This window comes from Geospiza fortis, unplaced genomic scaffold (genome assembly GCF_000277835.1).
Source record: "Geospiza fortis unplaced genomic scaffold, GeoFor_1.0 scaffold574, whole genome shotgun sequence".
In the NCBI taxonomy this organism is placed as follows: Eukaryota; Metazoa; Chordata; class Aves; order Passeriformes; family Thraupidae; genus Geospiza; species Geospiza fortis.
In genome coordinates, this window is record NW_005054539.1 from 770,306 (window position 1) to 785,518 (window position 15,213).

Consider the following 15,213-nt stretch of genomic DNA (forward strand, 5'->3'; position numbering starts at 1 on the left):
GATTTTTCATCTAGCTTGCCAAAACGGCCCAAGGTTTCATTTGATCAGTAAGGTTATTATTTTTTTGAACAATAGAAAATTGTAAGTGTTACCAGTCTTGCAATTTCCTGTGACATACATTTGCATTTATAAGGACCAGGCTGACCCAAGCCTGCCTTTGATGAAGTAGTTTTGAATGCACAGAGCCTCATGAGTGCACAGAGTCTCATGAGCCTCATCCAAGGTGGAACCAGCCTACCTCCTGTTCTTTTACTATTTCACAGCACCAGGTAAACACCAGCTACAACACAGCCAAGTAAGCTTTTGGGGTAAAACACAGTGTTTATGTAATTTTCACTAGACATACTAAAACCCCTGGGATCCATGACGCCTCTGTTCTGTGAGCAGGCAAGGCCAAGTGTTTGCAGTCTCCACCAAAAGCAATCTTCAACCTCCTCCAGCTAGAAGCTGCTAATTATGTCAGTCATGCTGAATGCTGACTGACAGTTTTGTGCTGTGAAGTGATACCCACTCATTTTATTAGCAAAGAGAGGATCTGGAGTGAGCAGCTGAAACACCTATTATCCCTTTATTTCCAAAACACCAACAGTTTACAAGCTCTCTCTAGGTGAATAAAATTCTACTTTCACTAAACACCATTGGGATGTAGGAATGTTAACTTCTTCCTCAGCAGAGAGGGAGAAGAAAACAAATACAAAACACCTCTCTGGTTTTGAAGTTCTCTTGCTGGATAAGCACTTCCCTTTGAGTTTTCTAGTTGCTCATCTACTCGGGCAGATTCTCAAGCGCAGTAAATTAACAGCGGCTCATTGACCTCACTAGAACTACACTCATTTACAACAGTTAAAGCTGACCTACATTAAAGCAGCATCTCACACCAAGGAAGAGCTGCCCAGAGCCAGTTGGAGCCTGGAACTGCAGGGTGTTTCTTCCTCATACTTAATCACTATATTGAACACCCATCTTCCTCTCCTGCAAGAGCCTGCAGCCCTCTTCAGTGACAGCTCATACAACCAGACATTTCAAACTGGTCCCAGCCAGCTCACAGTTGGGGGATGGCTCCACAAAGCCTCTGAAAGCCTGAGCAACTGCCCTGGAAACTTCTGGGAGTGGTGCCTGTGCTTGCCAGACTAAGTTCCAGAACTCCATTTCCAATTTAAGTCATATGGGTTTTGCCAGCCCTCCTTCTTTAACCAGAGACATGTTCTGTCTGGAGCTGCTGGTTCACTCTGACTGATGATGAACTGTAATGAAAGGAGGCTCAACACAAGGAGTCAGAGATGAGGCAGGGTGAAAGAAACAAAATTCCTGTCATTCAGAAAGGAGAACTGTCAGGATACTCCTACACCCCTGAATTTCTTCTCCACCATGCATAAACGTAAGTCTGAATACATAATCCAAACCACTAGTGAAGAGAATCAAACCCTACAACCACTGAAACTAAATAAAGATTTATTATAGTTGGGGAGATATACAGCAACATTCGAGGTCAGGTTAGAGCTCTGAGCAACCTGATTAAGTTGAAGATGTCCCTGCTCACTGCAGGGGGAGTTGGACAAGTACTTTCAGGAGGTCACATCCAACTCATACAATTCTAGGGTTCTATGAGTCATGGGTGCAACCAACGTAAGCACTTGAACTCCCCAGCAAACAAAAACAGTATTCAATGGACGCAAACTAGAAATACAAAGTTCTATTAAGAAGTCTCAATTTGAAACAGAGGCAAAACCAAACAACTGCCTACCTGCAGATTTTAAGGAACAGGCTCAGGGAAAGCCAGAGAGATGCTACAGCACAAAGCCAAACACCACAGAATCGCTCAGCAGCAATAGGCATCCCCAATAGAAGTCGATCCTTCACACTTTTTTACCTTTTCCCACAAACTGGTTAGAAGAAGATACAGAAGCTGCACTCAAATTTTAATATCAAATAAATACACCTTTGTCCCAGATTTGTTTTCTCCTAGGTTGTTTGTTTTTTCTGGTGGATTTTTTTATTGTTTGAGGGGTTTTGTTACTTTGTTTGGGGTTTTTCTAAATTATCTTAACCTCGTTAAATCAATTCTTAGACTTACCAAGGCATGACACTGTTTACATAAGACTAAGTGCAAAACCCTGACCTCTGTATTTCCACCATAACCTCAGAGAATAGAGCCCACTCACCTTACCCCAGTTCTTACAACTTTAATTATATTCGACAAGGCTGCTGTGCTTTAAAGGTATCATTTACCGAGACTAAAAGATGTTTATTTTTATTCCCACTAATCACTTCCCTTTTGTTTCATTCCATTTATACTCCCTGGCTTTTGCACTCAGAATGGCTATCAGATTAGATCACTACAGATGCAGCTGAACAGCTTCTTATGCTACTATGCAGTCCTATAAAAATCCACACTATTTAACTTTTAGCCAATGTATATAGAAACCATCACAGAAGTTCCAAAGAGCTTCCCAATTGCTAGGCTATTTAAGAAATCTTTAAGGGTGAGGGAGGGAGATAGAAGGACAGAGGACACAGACAGACCCTACCTGTGTCATTATTTACAATTTTAACATCAATCAGGCCGATACTTTAAAAAAAAATCCTGCCTTTGTATATAACTTCCCTGTCATTTAAAAAATGGTCATTCTTTTCCCACATGCTGTTGAACTTACAGTTTCAGAAATACAGCTAAGTCTGAGAATTGAGTGAAAATCCAAGTCATCAATACTACTTTAGAACTACCTAGAAGTAAAGCTTAAACATACTACGAGCATTTTATGTGTTACTTCAACAGGTTCTTCTAATTATTTAATGACATTATGAAGAAATCTACAAAAATACATTAATGCTAAAAGTTAAGCTATAATAGTTTAAAGCCATTAGCATTTAGTTTATCATTATCACTTAGTTTAAAGCCATTTTCCTTTCACTTTACATTTAGATGATGAAGAGCCTAAAAAAAAGTTATTAGATTCAGTCTATTTAATGGAACTTCTAAATTGAAGTAAAAAGTATGTACTTTTAACTTTATGGCAAACTGCACAATAATCCCATTTTGTTTTCTGTACCACAAGCTACTCGCTCATTAGATACAAATGGGTAGAAAACAAGAGTTTCTTTGTTTGCATACATTAACTTAAAGCTGTAAAAGTCATTCAGCCAAACTTTCACCTTTAAACCTTAACCTGATTTGTAACAACATTTGTAGCCTCTAAAATCACACTGCGTGCACCCAGACAGAGTTAATCACCCTTCACTTTTGATGCGTAGAATAATGATCTACCACTTAAACTTGAGCCTTTAAAAGCCTGAAGAAAACTATGTACATATCTGTGTCTTAAATCAGTAGTGAAATAACAAAACTCTACCTAGCAGTGACCAGTTGAAAAGCAAAACAAAAAGAAACATACAACTTCTAGCTCATGGAAGCTGTAAATAAGAGCATTTCAAGTCTGCGCAGATGAAATTCTTGCTTCCCAACACATGCTATTGATCAGACACCTGGTACTTCTAGGAAAAAGGACAAGTCACAGGGAAAGGTCTGGTTTTATTTTTTGTGTAATTTAAAACTTCATAGGGGAAAAAAAAATACTAGAGGTTTGAAAATAACATGTTCTAAAACATGATGAGCTTATTGCCATCTAAGTAAGAATATATTATGGGTCCTTTCAAGTACTGGCTAGAAGGAATCAGATTGTACTAGTTTTCAAAATTGACAGTTCAGCATTTTTGCTATCAAAAAAATCACAACTACAAAAAACAAACTCTTGGATTTATGTATTATACTTCCTTAAATGCAACAACAACAAAAAAGAAAACAGAAAAAAAGAGTATCTTGTACAGCACAGGAAAATTCCAAAACAGAAATGTTTAGGCAAAGCTATCATACACAAAAATAAAATAAATTAAAAAAAAAATCAAAGACAAAAACGAGAAGCTAAAACAAAACCAGTTTGGCTGTTCTGAGAGCAGGGGAAAGATTGGCTACCACATAAAAGACACCAACAACACACAGGAAATTCAATCTTACAATGAATGAAAAAGGGAACTTAAATCACAGAATTTTAAAGGCCATTAAATGCGTCTCATTTTTTAAGTTGAGAAGAACAATTTGTCATCATCTCCTTTTTTCCACTGTTAAGGTTTCTATGTAACATCATGCAGAGTAAGTAACACACAAACTTGAGCTTCTGCAAAGCAAGATAAAAACCGACATCAACAGTTAAACCTCCTTTGTCTTTAAGGGGCTGAGAACTCATCCGAATTTTGTTTTATTTCCTCAGGTCACAAAAGGAATGAGCTGCTGCTACTCTTTCATTTACGCTAATAAAGGAGAGGGAGCTATTTCTATTTTCCTTTTATTACTGCTTTAAAAAAAAAAAAAAGGAATCCTCAATTTGAAACAAGTTTTAACGAGTATGATAAAGTCTGCACACATAATGCACTGGGTGGAGTAAAAGCCCTCAGCAACCCTGCACAGAGCCAATAATGGACTTGTCGCCAACACCCTGTGATTTCATGACTGCCAGAACAAAAACAAATGCCACGTTCAGTTCATTGCAAAGAAAGGGACTCATTAACTTGATGTGGCTTTTTACTTGACCTTAGTAAGGTGAGTAAAATAAAATTTCATTTTACGAGATTCAAAATGATCAGCTGCATGCCTACAGGAATTGTGATGAAACAGCCAAGTGAAATTACTAACTCTGTTTAATTCTAATTATTACTAGACTGTAGGTCACTGTGAATTTCTAGCTGAGAGGTTGCTGCCTTCCCTTCTGTAATAAGGTAACAGAAAAACAAACTTTAAATGTCTTTCTGGGAAATGATGTAAAATAAAATGTAAATTTCTGTCAGATGTAACTATCAATTCTGAAGAAACAATAATCTCAATGCAGACTTTAGTCCAATCTTTTTGGAGTAATAATTGACTTATAGACATCTAAGCAGTCATGCTGCTGCAAAAAAAAATCCTAGTTATTACACAAAAATCAAACAAACACACATACTCTATCAATAAACCTTATAGTAAGATAATTGGAAAAAAAACAAACAAACCCCAAGAAACCCTGCCAGAAAACAAACAAAAATCCAAACAAAAACCAAAACAAACAAAAACCCAAGCAAACAAACAAAACCACCACAAAAGTTGCCTGTGAAAATAACATTCACTACTCCCGGTCACAACATTAAAGCACCAGGTCAACTGCCCTACCTTGGCTGTCCCAGCAAACGCAGGGGGCAAACAAAATAATCCCTATCTAATATGAAGCACTGGAGGGTGGATGAGGATTAAAAAGTCTCCTTCCACATTATGGTCATGGGAACCACATTAGAGTATGAATGAGAAAGATGCAAACCTTTGCTTAAAAAAAAACAAACAAAGAACTTCTTCCTTATTTTCTGCTGAACACACCACCATCCTCTTCCCAAATAAAAGCCAGATAGCCAGTACAGAAGTAAAAAACCAGCAATCCAGAATCCAAAACTGTTGTGAGCAGAGATTTTTCAGCAGTGCATTTTAGGGAAGTTCATCCCCTAGCAGGCAGAAATTAAAGTGGAATCCTGTTTTAGCTCCAGAGGGATAATACCTTACTGTATCTCCCTTTTCTACCTATATGAACTTGCTGTGGAAAGGTCAATCGTTTCAAGCAATAGCTCCATTAATGATGGCACTATTTGGGTTTGGGGTTTTTTTTTCACAATTCTGAAGGAAAAAATCTAACACTCAAACACACACTTCACTGGTTTCTGTACCTGCTCCACTAAAACTTAAAAGTAAACAGAAGTGTGTTCATATCAGTACTGTAATCCTTCGAGAGAGGAACAGCCTTTGAACATTTTGAACATTTATTCCTGATATGACACCAAGGTACATCACTATTCAGCTCAGCAGCTGCCAGAACCATGCTCAAGGAAAGTTAAAGTGCACGCTACACCTCTAAGCTTGTTTCACTTTGTGTGTTTCAATATTTTCTTTCCCTACAGCTAACACAGATTAACATTCATGAGTGGGAGAGAAAACAGAAATCACTATTTTCTGAAATTTTCTAAAAAGCAAAGTACTCCCCAGCAGCAAAATCCCATCCTGCACACTCCTTCCCATTTCAAGGTCTGCATTGCTACATACACATTTGGAAAGTCACAAAATGCTCCTCAAAACAATTACTCAGAAGTTCATCTCAGTTTCTAAGCTTAACAACAGCACTTAACAGATCTCTCCGTGTATCCAGAGGTAGGGAAGACTTCATTCTGCCCTCTGTATTTAAAGAGGTAAATAAAGCAATGGTTCCTTCTTTCTGCTTTGCATCTACTTTTAAATTTCTCCTTTTAATTTTTAAAGGCTGTACAACCTGAGCAATGAGCCTCATTAATCACCACTGAATGATATAACCCAGCCATTCAGTTCCAGATGCCACTTGGTGCTAGAGATATGCTAATGCCTTCCAAGCTTCACCTCCTTTCACAGTTGAAACCATAATTTTCCACAGTGGTGAAGACAGGATTTTACTCTATGCATGGGGCCTCCTGCCAATCATTTTTACGACAAGCACAGCACAAATTTCATTCCACAGTTACATCAGACCTTTGTGCTCAACCTGTTCATTACAAACATCCTCTCTCCTGCATTCTGCTGCTACAGCACCATAGTACCAAACTCCAACCTCTCCTGTGCCAACTCCTGCTCTGGGAAGAAAAAAGTAAAAGAGTTTGTAACTATCCCTACTTACCTTGTTTCCTCACACTACTTTCATTTTTTTTCTCCCTTTATCACCTCCTACCATTAAACACTTTGATTATGAAGTATCTGTCAGCTGCAGTATCCAGGGCCTTAGACATATTCCAAAACCAGAAAGCTGCACTGACAGAATTGTTTTGTGAGTGGGAGGTGAGGGGAGAAGCATTCAGAATTTGCAAATCCCAGCTCTGAACCTGCCTGGCATCCAAGCAATCTCCTAGCACAAAGCTACACCAGGTGCCAAGTTTCATACCAAGTGCCAAGAGGTTTTGATAAAAGAAAAAGCCTGGTGACATTGCTGAGTACTTGATCCAAAAATGGTATTTTAGGACCTTGTATTACACTTTCAACACAAATACAGATCCACCTGTGGATTTGGGGGCTGATGTCTTCATCTTGGGCTTACATGCTTGGGCCTATTTGGCCAACAGGAGATGTCTGAGTTGAAAAGTCTGCTTTTGACCAGTGTTAGTAAAGTGCACTACAAAAGTGGCAAGCTGAGAAGTTCCTAAAAGAATACATACTCAAACATATTTTTGACTGGCTTCTCACCCTTCACATAGCTAGTGAGGCCCATGCAAATTTAAAGTTATACAGCTTTTTTCAGTTAATTGGTTCTTAAGTTGATGTTCGCTACAATCTCAATTTTCAGGCCAGCTAAGAACCCACAATGATCCACAAACATTTGCAACTGAAGATGAAGTCAAACACTTTAGGCAATTTCATTTAAACACTAGAATCAACATTTTCAACAGGCACTACTGATTTTAAGTGGCTCCAAATTTAGATTGTAGGGTCCCAACTTCAACATATCACAAGGCCCTGGATTCCAAAAATCTGAGGTCTAGTGTCTACTTAAAAAATCCAGCCACTCTTTCAGGCATGTCCTCTTGGTTATCATCAAACACCATTTCTTTCTCCTTTCACCTGCTTCCAGAATGGAGTCAATGCACATCTCTGGGACTACACTAAATCCTTGGCCATGTATTAAAACCTAATTTCTAAGACAAAAACTGTTAATGTTTATTATGCTACTGTAGAAGCAAATAGTAAACCAAAAGTTTTCTATACTTGAATTTATAACCATGAACTGCTCTATGTGTCTAATCTTCAACATAAAGGCATTTGAGCAATTAGATAAGAGGCAATATAACTAACCAACAATCTAAAATAAATACCTTGCCTGAGGACATGCAAATTTCAGAAGGCACAAAAATGCCAGCCAAGCAAGTTTTAATGCAATGCTAGCATGAAACAGTTTAACAGTTCTAAAGAAATCACAATTCTGATTTATGTACAAGACAGCCAAGGGAGCAAAAGACAAAAGAGTACAGAACTGAACAACATGAAGAGCACACAGACTATACAGTTCTCTGAGATGGCTTTCATGGATAACTCCAGCCTGCACAGGTTAAACCCTGATCCTTGCCCTACCCTGCACTGCATGTCTGAAGACATAGGCTGTCCCAAAACTGAGCTTATTCCACTGCTAATTTACTATGCAAGATGAAGAAAATAAAATATCAAGTTTAAGATCTTAAATCCAGAGCTCAGCACAGGCTTGTCAGATTTACAGACCTTTAATCTACAGTCAGGGGTGTTCATATTATTTTAATCATTCACAATATTAGTATTAGACTTAAGGTAATGCAATACCATATTGAGCAAATACTTCCCAACAGAAAAGGGCAGCTTGAATAATTTTGCATATCTGACTATTCATTTCTTCAAAGAAAGAGCATGTATTTTAAGATGACAACAGTCCAGAAAATATGCTTGTTTTCTATTAAGAATATTCATACCACTTCAATAATAATAATGTATTCAACGACCCATTTTGGTCTAAACTGAATTTATAGTAAGTTGTACTAAAATTAAATGTCCTAATTATTTAATTTCCAGTTATTTACTTACATGTAAACAAACAGAAACATTTAGCAGAGTACAAAAAGCCCTATGCCTCTCTAGAGGAGTAAAGACAGAAAAAAAAGACTTAAATAGGAGTACCTTTTGGAATTTAGCTCTACCACCAGTGAGTAAACCCCTAGAAGTTCTCTCCTGTTGTTTAGATATGAAATCCAGTAATTTTTATGGAATTTCTTTGAATGCTAAGGAAGAAATCTTCAGCAACACATTTACTATTTTGTGAAAGTACAGATACTAACACAAGCAGTCTATACATGCCAGCCTTCTGAATGAGAAGATAGATACCTAAGATGCCTTTATTTAAAAATGGTTTTATGCACCAGCCATATAGAGTTTACATACATATAAAAAATCCCTTAAGAGAAAAATGTGTAGAAAATGAGGTAGGAGATGATATTAGGCTACTGCTTTTACCAAAACCCATGTACTGAACATTCACATCTGAAGGCAAAGTGCATGCCCAGGTTGCACCATGAGGACCTACACCCCTCCAACAGCACATCTGTTCACCAAAACCTAGATGGAAAAGCGCTCAAGCTCTGTGTAGGTCTTTGGGTAGTGGTGCTGAAAGAACCTCTGAGTAAACTTGAGGACCTGAAATGCAGCTTCCACTAAGACACCCAATTGCTTTATAAACTTGTAAAACAAACAGATTTTTTATTTAAATCCACAAGTGCATTTTCTGCCTGTTAATCCTTTCTAATTTCCGAAGATCCTCCTTTCTAATTTTCTCAAGTTTCTGCTCCCAGAAAACACAATTAACATTACTTACCACTAAAATACAAGGCAAAATGTTTTCTATTTCCCTTCTCAGCACGGCTTGCCTCTTTTGGGTAAGGCCACCTTAAGGTTATACCTTTCCATAAAGCATGCTGTCCTCAGCAGAGGTGAAATGACTCGGCTGCTCATGGGTGTGAGCAGAGCACTCTGCACCTTCCCCTTGGCTGCAGCTGCTCAGATGGCAAGCAGGCTCTAATTAAAAAGACTGGCCTGACGCCACTTACAAATCTCATTACTGTCTATTTATCAATTTTGTTTTAATCAGTCATACACAGACACACATGAGTCTTAGTCAGACATTTTCCTAAGCTTCAGAACAAGAGAGGCGTGTAAAGTAACTACAGGTCTGAGAATAGTTCTCAGTATTTGACAGTATTTAACGTCATTGGTTGTTCATATACTCCTTCACTTTCTCATTAAAAAAAAAAGTTTCCTCACTTTGTTTTCAAAAGACAGGAGAAGAAACAGAATATATTTTCCCTAAGTCCCTATTCATTATTTTATTTAAGTGTAGGACATTTCCCCTACTATTTACACCTGAAATTGACAATCCCACAAAAACAAACATCTCTCCCTGTGTGCTCTTGTTTTAACACCAATTATATCATATACATTCCTGGTTTGAAAGGCGTACCTTCATGATGTTCCAGAGCCATATTTCATCATTTTTGTGGATAAATCTGGGTAAATCCACCATTTTTTCCTAAAGAACCATGAGCCAATGAAGAAATTCTGACATCCAGAATTAAATTCATATATTGAAATTCTTATTTCAATAAATCTGTATCATCACCTTCAGGGTAAGGTAACTCACAGTCCTGGCTTTTGTTAATAATCAGGATACCAAAAGATTTAGCTCCTTACAAATGAGAACTCGAGACCAAAAACAGAATAACATAACTGCACACCTGACTGAAAACTCGAGTCATTATTAGCTTCCCAGGTGTTACACATTTTGTCTGCTGAGATTTTCCTTAGTACCAAGTCTCACCTATGAGAGTCCAACACAGCTGGTTGCATCTAGGTCAGCATTACAAAATATTTGTGCTCATAAAATATTTTTTTTCTTCACATAAAACGTCCTTCTACCCACAACAATTTAGTGATGATGCTAAGGCTGACACAGGAAGCCAAGAGACAGCACTGTATGACTGAATGTGTCATTTATTCTATACGTGTATGTGTATAGAATAAATGCACATGTTTCTCCTAAAGAAGATATAAACTAGTAAATTATCTCCCCTTAAAAGCATCTCTAGCTTTCAAGATACTTAAGAATATTTTTTTGTTGCCCTAGTCTCACCTTTTGGTCAACCTGCTCATCACTAACAGAAAAATAATTTTAGTTCCTCTGTTTACACAATTTATTGGACTTAAAATACACCTTGGTTGCTACTTCAGTTACCTCATTATTTACCTTACAATTTTATGAAGAGGCACTCAGGTGAAAAGCTAAGGAAGGTTATCACCACCAAATGAGATTATATAAGAGAGGACACAAAATGTGTCAGGATCTCAGCGTATGAAATTATTATGTGCCATTTTGTTTGCTTGGAAAGAGCAAGGTCACAAAATAACCTCAAAACCTTAACAACTATCAACAACCAAATGACTCATTCCAAACTATTCAAATACACAAAACCCACAACAGCAACTTAAATATTGACAATGAGAGTCTTCCCTGTGAAAGGCAAATTTTTGAAGAACCCAAGGCAGCTACCAGGACACCAAGCCAAGTGACCGTTATGCACACAGCACATTTAATGGCAACTGAAATTCTACACTGACAACTGCAGCAAGTGACCTGACTTGCCAGACAGAGCAAATTATCATTATATTCATTAGGGAAAGCTATCCCATAATGAGACATAATATTACAGCTGCTTAGGATTGTGAAATAAAACTCTTCTAGTTATTTAGGAAAATTATGTGCCAACCAAAACCAGTGTTATTTGAAAATGAGGGAACAGGTTCCCAGATATTTTAAGTACAACCATAGATTTTCCTGTCTTGAATTTCTAAATGTTTTCTCTTTCCACCTTCTAATGAAAACTAAATTGGTCTTTGACCATCATTTTCAAAACATTTTATGTTCAAGCATTGCTTGGCAAAGGTATTTGATGTCTAGTATTAACATGATAACACTGCTACCTAAGTGTCATTAGTTTCTGCTATTTTTAATGGATCTTCTATTTTTGTAAATGCAATCAAAATCTTTATCATGTACACTCAGGAGCATTCTTCACATAAATTCATATTTTCCAATAAAATCTTACGGACAGTACACATGATTCCCCCAAAATTCAGTATCCTGAACATACAGATGATCCCTGCTAATGAAGTTACTCTGCAACTTCAACAAAAAAACATCTGACAACCAACACTGACTGCAGTGAGCAAAAATCAGCTTGAGGGCTCCTCTGGTTTAAACTAAGATAAGGGACAGGCAATAGGGAAAAAAAAGTGTCTCTTTCTACTTGAAAAATAACAAAATTCACACTTCTGCAAATTGAAAAGAAAAAAAAGACTTCTGCTCTCCACAGATACTCTCAGTAGTCATAAGGATAAGTGGCTTTGTATCAAATACCTGGATACTTGGAGAGTATTTCATCACAAGCAAGGAATTACCAATTTTACAGCATTTCTTTGCTAGCTTTAAGTCTTCAAACACAATACAAATGGGGCAGCTTCTTCATGTCTAAGCTGCTGGCTCTATCTTTCCTAAATATTATTCCAGTAAAATTACTTAGCACAGCACGCAATGCATTAGGGATAGGTGGAAAACGCACATTTTTAAAGTTTTCTTGGGTGACTTATTTGCTTTTACAGATTAGGCATTTAATACTTCCATAATCCTTTGAATTACTGTGTATTTTTTTTAAAAATCTCTCCTAATTTATTACTATCAGACAGAGAATACATAAAAGGAGCAGAACCATTTCCAGAAATGCTCTAGCACTCCATGAGGGAGCTTTTAAGTACAAACTTCTGAAACAAACAAACAAAATGTATCAAGGAAGAGGCTGATTTATTTACTCCAATAGGTAGCTTAGCCAGCTGGAAAGGACTTTGGGGACACTCCATGGGCACCCTTAAACTATTAACCATCAGAAGATAACTCTCCCATGAAGGAATACAAGAGACAATTTTGCCCTCCACTGGCTAGAGCTATCACTGAAAAACACTCCTGCCTTGCTGTGTCAGTGCTGCCTGTTCCACACAACATGGAAAAACCTCTGGAGCAAAGGCACCAATCCCATTTCAAGTGCAGTAATTAGTAAGGGATAACATGGACAGGAAAGGGGGAAAGGGTGGGTGTTGAGCAGATGGGAATCAGCAATGCAATGAAATAACTCATCAAAATATAAAGATTTCCATTGAGGGAAACAGAAAAAATCACAGAGTAACATATTTAGCCTTGAGAATTGTTAGAGCAGTGAACATCCATGTGGAAAAGCAGAACCTTGACACTTGTTCCCAGCAAAAATGTTCTGCATGCTGCCCTTCAGATAAGTGAAAGCTTTTCTTTTCCAAACATACTCATTTAATGCTGCTGGTTCCTGGGGAACAGAGAGATGAAAAATCCATGGAATCTGAAGGAAAGGCTGCCTCAGAATGAAGGAGAAAGGGCAGAAAGTAGGTGAATACTCAAGAAAACAAGGATACCAGAGAACTATCCCTTAAAGCAATTCTTATTCTGTATGCAAAGAAGCACTGAAATTACACTGGGAGAATAAGGGAGGAAAGCTGCTATATTCCAATTTTCAACACTATTCAAATTTAAATGTATTCAACATTTATTAACCACAGGCTTACATGAAAGAAGGTACTTTACAGGATCCCACAGAGACAACACCAAGGTAAAAATTAGGGGTTTTAAATTTTAAGTGGTTTACCAATTACTGTTTTAACAAACATTAACCCACTTACTTTTTCTATTATAATTTTTTTTTTCTCTTTCCCATCCCCCAATCATTTCCCACCTCTCAGCAGAAGTTTCTAACATCCCATTTAGAGTGTGGCCACACAAGCCATTGATTCAGTAGTGGGTGTAAGTGAGGGAAGTGAGACCCTTCAGTGGAAGAGGGAGGAAAGGATCAATCAACTTGCAAGATCAGCTGTCAGCAGAACTCAAAGGATTTCAGTGTGGAAACTGCTGTAGATGACTCCTGTCCTTCCTTCTGTACTGCAGCCATCTGCCCTCAGACTTCATCCTGCCAAAGGTTTCTGGCATCTCCATTGTTCCAGACACAAGACCAAGTATTTGACCACACTCTAGTTGAGGGGAAAAAGAAATTCCTCCTGGTGAAGGAGCTGAAACAGCTTTATTATCTGGTGCTTGCCTCTTATCTTTGTTACTGAGTTTGCTTACATGACAAAATTAAGAACTTTCATAAAAATCATGGCTTTTTTCCTTTTTTTTTTCCCTCTCCAACTTATCTGAAATCAACATTATTAGAGAGAGCATCCTCACCGGGGGGGTGGGGGGGAGAAAAGAATTTAAAAAAAAAACATTGCATGCAACTTTATTGAGCATTTATATGATTAACAGATGAGAGGATTAAAAGATAAATTAAGTAAAAGTGTTTCTTAACTTGGGAGTTTAAAACATCCCAATACATGGTCAAGTTACAGAGTACACTATCTATGAAGTCAATTTCTCTTCATAGGTGGGGATGAATGCCATGAAAGATTCAGAAAGAGCAAATGGGTGCAAAGGCTCTCCCACATTCCATTTGTTTCTTCCATCTTCCATTTGTTTCTTTCCATGTATTGCCAAGCAGGCAATGCAGAGAAAAATCAAATTAAAGATGGCATGACTGACATGGTCAAAAGCGAACAGGGCAAGAGCTACTCAGGGATGCAAAGTTTGCCATATCCAAAGCCACAAGGAGCAAACTAATACCTAAGAGCAAAACTTCAGTAGTTACATTTATGATATAATCTAGAAACAGACATAAGTTACTGCATTTAGTGACATCATTAAGACTTAGAGCTTCAGGCAATGAACTTAAGCCTTTCAAAAACTTCATTCATTCTTTCACTGACCAGATGTCTCACGCTGGCATAACTTTAACGACTCAAAGGGTTCCTCTACAAACTTACAGGAATCAATTAAGGTCGAGAAGTTAGCGCCCAAACCAACCTTCACCATGGCACAAGCATTCACTGCGTTCACTTAGCGTGTGACAAAAGGCGTTCCTAAGAACGAGAAGCAACACAGCGGGGAGACAAACCCGTCCTCCGGAGGGAGACAAGGTCCTTGTGCAGAGACAAACCCGAAAATCCCCCCAAGCCCCCAAGCGCAGCGCGCCCCGGCAGAGCCGCACCCGCTCCGAGCGGGGCGCACGGAGCCAAACCCGCCCTCCACAATGCCCTCTCACATCTGTAACCTACAGGCGCGATAAGATGCCCCATCACGCACAAGCCCCGCGCAAACTGTGCCTAATGAGCACTAATCCCCCCTATCTCCTCGGCCATCTCCTCCACTCCCCCCTAGCACGCCGGCGCTCCACTTCACACACGTGCGTAAACTTTATTCGCAAAACCCATCCCCACGACGCCCTCCACAATGCCCTCTCACATCTGTAACCTACAGGCGCGATAAGATGCCCCATCACGCACAAGCCCCGCGCAAACTGTGCCTAATGAGCACTAATCCCCCCTATCTCCTCGGCCATCTCCTCCACTCCCCCCTAGCACGCCGGCGCTCCACTTCACACACGTGCGTAAACTTTATTCGCAAAACCCATCCCCACGAGCCCTCCCTTGCCTCCCTCGCCGCC

At 38.6% G+C, this 15,213-nt stretch overlaps 1 protein-coding gene across 4 annotated transcripts in view; it reads right to left on the reverse strand.

Annotated features, from left to right (window-relative positions):
- Nucleotides 1-15,213, reverse strand: part of ROBO1 (roundabout guidance receptor 1) — a 295,059-nt gene that overhangs the window by 279,251 nt on the left and 595 nt on the right. The gene's annotated exons all lie outside the window — the stretch shown is intronic.